Source organism: Acyrthosiphon pisum, unplaced genomic scaffold (assembly GCF_005508785.2).
Source record: "Acyrthosiphon pisum isolate AL4f unplaced genomic scaffold, pea_aphid_22Mar2018_4r6ur Scaffold_21207;HRSCAF=23311, whole genome shotgun sequence".
NCBI lineage: Eukaryota > Metazoa > Arthropoda > Insecta > Hemiptera > Aphididae > Acyrthosiphon > Acyrthosiphon pisum.
Genome location: NW_021770649.1, coordinates 3,442 through 7,979, shown reverse-complemented (window position 1 = coordinate 7,979; position 4,538 = coordinate 3,442). Strand labels below are relative to the sequence as shown.

General features: G+C 33.0%; 1 gene across 1 annotated transcript; it reads right to left on the bottom strand.

Moving 5' to 3' along the window:
• Positions 1–2,538: 2,538 nt before the first annotated feature.
• On the bottom strand, positions 2,539–2,757 carry LOC100571631 (uncharacterized; the record flags this gene model as incomplete). The annotated part of the gene is given in 1 exon segment (NM_001246174.2): positions 2,539–2,757. The product of NM_001246174.2 is annotated as an uncharacterized LOC100571631 (mRNA).
• Between the last annotated feature and the right edge of the window lie 1,781 nt (positions 2,758–4,538).

The window sequence follows — 4,538 nt, the reverse complement described above, 5'->3', positions numbered from 1 at the left end:
ATTAACCATATTAAGTTACCCTGACTGGTATGAGGAAGCTTGTGTAAACTTAGGTGAAACGTGTCTGAATACAGGCTGTTTCTGGGGCTACATTATAGTCCTAACCACTTCTCCACTGCCTATCGTTGAGTAGCACCTGTCGGGAAAAGTATGCCCAGAAATCCGTAAAAATAACCACGAAAGAAAGTTCCGCACCAGAGGTGCAAACGGCTGGAGCGAGACCAGTCGTGGGTGCGGAACCACGGCGAAACACGCCGTGTTCCAGGCGCTGCTATAAGCGTACTGATGAAGGGTAACCTTGGCAGGAGGATCAGAAAACTCTGAAACGGGCCACGCAGAACGCGGAGGCCGGGGTGAGATGGACACCTCCCTATCCCGCCCAAGAAAGAATTATCCGAGTGGGGATACCCCTTCCCTGCGACACACCGGTGGAGCAATCAGGAGTGCACCGGAACATGGCGGGTGAGGCGCTTGCCAATCTCGTCGGAATACGGGGCACCAAAGAACCCTCTGACCGAGAGTCGGCAGGCCCAGTCAACACGCGGACGAACATGTGCAAGGAGGAAGTCTGACTGGGAGACACTCCCGACAAGCACTATATCCGAGTTATCGGTACGGACACGGCATCCGTCACGAAAACCGTACCGTTACAATTAGGACCATTTCACACAGGACGGTTTCGTCCGTGCGGATTTTATTCGTACGATTTTTCTCCGCACGGACGTTGTTTTCACACAAGACGGTTTTTCCCCCGTGAATCGTCTACGTTTAGTTATATTTTATCGGTTTTAACTCAGTTGGATTTCAACATGAGTCGAAAACGCATCATTGCCATGTGACTTTTGTACCGTCGTTTGCGATTACGTAGAAAACAACGTGTTCGTAAGTACTGGGTGCACCCAATTAATGAACGAAGAAATGTCATGGGCACATTTAACTCGTTATTTGAAGATTTACTTGCAGATGAAAATAAATTTTTCAACTATTTCTGCATGTCTATTTCATCCTTTGACGAACTCCATAACCGGCTGAAATGTAGTATTCAGCGGCAGAATACTAAAATGAGGGACTGTATTCAACCTAACGAAATGTTAGCTGTGACACTGAGTAAGTCAAAATGTTTTTTTGTTACAACTCGTTTATTGATAAAATAAATATACTTTTACATAAAAAACATATTAGTAAGAAATAACAAAAAAATGAAATATTTCCTAATACAACTCATTTAAAAATAACTTAATAACTTTCCTGTGTAAAAACCATTTTATTAAGAAATAAAAATAATGTTTTAAGCTTCTTGCTTAGGTCAAATTTTAAAACTTTAAAAATTTAAACGTAAAACATAGATTAAGTCTGGCTGTAATTGGTTGAAAAATCTATTTCACTATAACAGGAAGAACTTGACTGGGCTGGAGATATACTTTGAAATGGTCGATTTAGCGGTGTAATAGTATTTGAATTGGAGGGTTGACCATAGTTTGGGGAACACTGGGTGGCAGTTTGTGGAGATTGATAACTAACAGGCATCATGTAATGGTATGGTTGAGAAGTTGACGCATGTTGTTGAGGAAATGAAGGTAGAGAAACTCTTTGTTTTTCATCGTTGATTTGCGAAATGAGTCGTAAAACCCCCATTTGGAACTTCAAAACCTCGTTTTCGTCAAATTTGTCCAATGCTGGCAAAACTCTACGAAAGAAAGACAGATGTCTGTTTGGATTAACATCATTTTCTAAAGCTTTTAGCATCTTCATCTCGATTTCATCAGGCTTACGTTTTTTTGAGCGAGAACCCAAATCTTGACCAGCACGTCTAGTGGGAGTGGCTTGAGTTGAAACTTCATCATTCAAAGTTTTCGACTGTTTGTTAATATCAGTATCAATATCAATATTAGAATTCAGGGTATCATTGTTATCGTTTTCAAAGTTTTCAACTACATCTCGTTCTATATATAATTTTTTTAAAAACAACAGTTGATCGTTGTAAACGTATTTTTTGTGTTTGAATGCACCAGAACCGGATTTTTTATTTTCTTTTTCTTTTTTGCAAAACTTTGCAAAGGCATCCTGTACATTAGTCCATCTTCTAATTACTTCTTTACTTATATAATTAAAAGAATGAATTACTCCCGGAATTATTATTTATATTAGAAAGTTAAATCAGCTATTAGATCAGCTAAATTAAGAACCAGCCCTTATGACACTCATTTCAAAAAAATATTACATTTCCTACAGAAATATTTTAAATTAATTATTGCGAAAATCCAAATAACTATACTATAAAAACAGATTACAAAGCTCTAAATCCAATAAGTACCAAACAAATTTGGAACATTATAAATGAGATCATAGGAAAACCAAATAAAAATATAAATAAAATAAAAAAGATTAAAAACAAAGATGGTATTATATTGTTAGTGAATATGGTTTTGTAATAAACTTAATGATTATTTCATAAACGTTGTTTCAAGTTTTGACACTGGACGTTCGGCCAAGGATAATATACCATTAACTGAAAATAATATTTCCAAATACACTATATTATATTATTATGTCTTATTTATTTAAAAACATTTAAAAAAACAAATAAATTAATGAATTCATATTACATTATATTCTCTATTTTATATTTATTATTTTTATAAGTACATTTAAATCATTCTTATATAGCTAAGTTATATAATAGTATAATTTATTTATAAATGTAACATTCTAATATAATATAATTAGTATAATATCGATATGAAGCTGTATGTTTATCTAAAAAATCAAATAAGATAACAGTTAATTTAATTTAGTTTTTTTAATTATGGACTAATAAATACATAATATTATAGTAAAAATTGATAGTTTATTTGCGTACATATAGGGTACCTGCAATAGACTTTCTTCTAAATTCCAAGTCATCTGACTAATTTCAAAGACTTCAAACAAAATTAGAAAATTTCCCTTAAAATGCCAAGACCTCCCACTACAATATAATACACATTCTCCTATATACCAATTATTCCGCCTAAAATCAACGACTTCCATCTATAATACAAGACTTCCCACTATATTCATAGACTTTCTCTTAAATTTCAATACTAATAGCTAAATTCAAAGACTGTCGTCTATATTATAATACGTCCCCTTAAATTACAAGACTCGAAACTAAATTAACACGTTTACTGCGTATGTCTTTTTGCAGTTTTCACGCTGTGCGTATGATAAAAGTAAAAAAAAATATAAAGTGACTGCTCATAACGACGTACGTATATTTAAAAACATACGTTTAATCCACGCTAAATAATAAAAAAATAACATTCAGCCACGTGTAGGGAATTTTAAACAATGTCTTTTAAATGTAAGATTTCCCAATAAATTAACAGAATTATTATTATTATTATTATTATTCCCTTTAATTTCCTCGTATTCCGACTAAATCCAAAGACTTCCCAATAAATCAAAATACTTCCCACTACATTCATAACTATAGGTACTGCGTATGACTTGTATGTAATATAACTAGGTTAACAATTATAACTTTTTATTGATTAAAGAAGATTCGCAATTAAATTCAATAGGTAGGTACATGAGTTTTGATAATTTTTCATTCTATTAAAATGTTTTTTTAGGAAAAATATGAAATTTTTAAGCGATCAAATCACCCGCCGCAGTGAATAGGTTTTTTTTTCAATTTGTCATAACTGTTTTTTGTAGTTTCCGCGAAACTGATAGTAGCATAAAACAATCAAAGAAGTTCTACACAGTAAATTTCAGTGACTACCGTCTTCGCGGGAACTACACACAAATAGTTATGACAAATTGGAAAAAAAAATTGTGAAAACTGGTCCATATAATATGAAAATACGTAATTAATTATTATGATTTAAAATAAAATATTTCTTACTATTATATACCCAAAGATTTAGGAGTTCTTTGGCTGTATTGAATACAACACGTTGACACTGATTTCAAGTATTTTTTGAAAAAATAAAAATAACAGTTTAATTGGATACAATTTTTAATTTTTAGTTGAATATAATTATAGTACTTACCGAATCATAGTTTAACACGTTGAGTGCCGCTGTCGACTGGTAGTCGACAACAGTGGCGTTGCCTCAGAGGCCGCGGTCGACGTTTAGTCGACGATTTATATAGGCATCTTTATGGCCATATAATTTACTCGGTTATCAGAGCAATTCTTCCGTTTTTATACGTGGTTATTCAATGAAATGTCTTATTTTCAACGGTGTATTCGGATTTTATTTTCGTTTATTTTTAGCAAAGTAATGGTTATTTTTTCGCCGAAAATCGTCGATGACGGGCGACCACGACAATTGTATGCATAATAATATAGTATATATATTTATTATTCTTATAATATACGGGTTGTAAAGTAATCAAATATAGTATTCGTATTGCCAAATTTATTTTTCTTATTTTATAAATATATATATACTAGACGACCCGTCACAGCTTCGCCCGTGATTGGTTGGTTTATTTTGCCTCCGGGACGTTGATATGTATAATTTTTTTATTCAAATTTTATCGTTTAA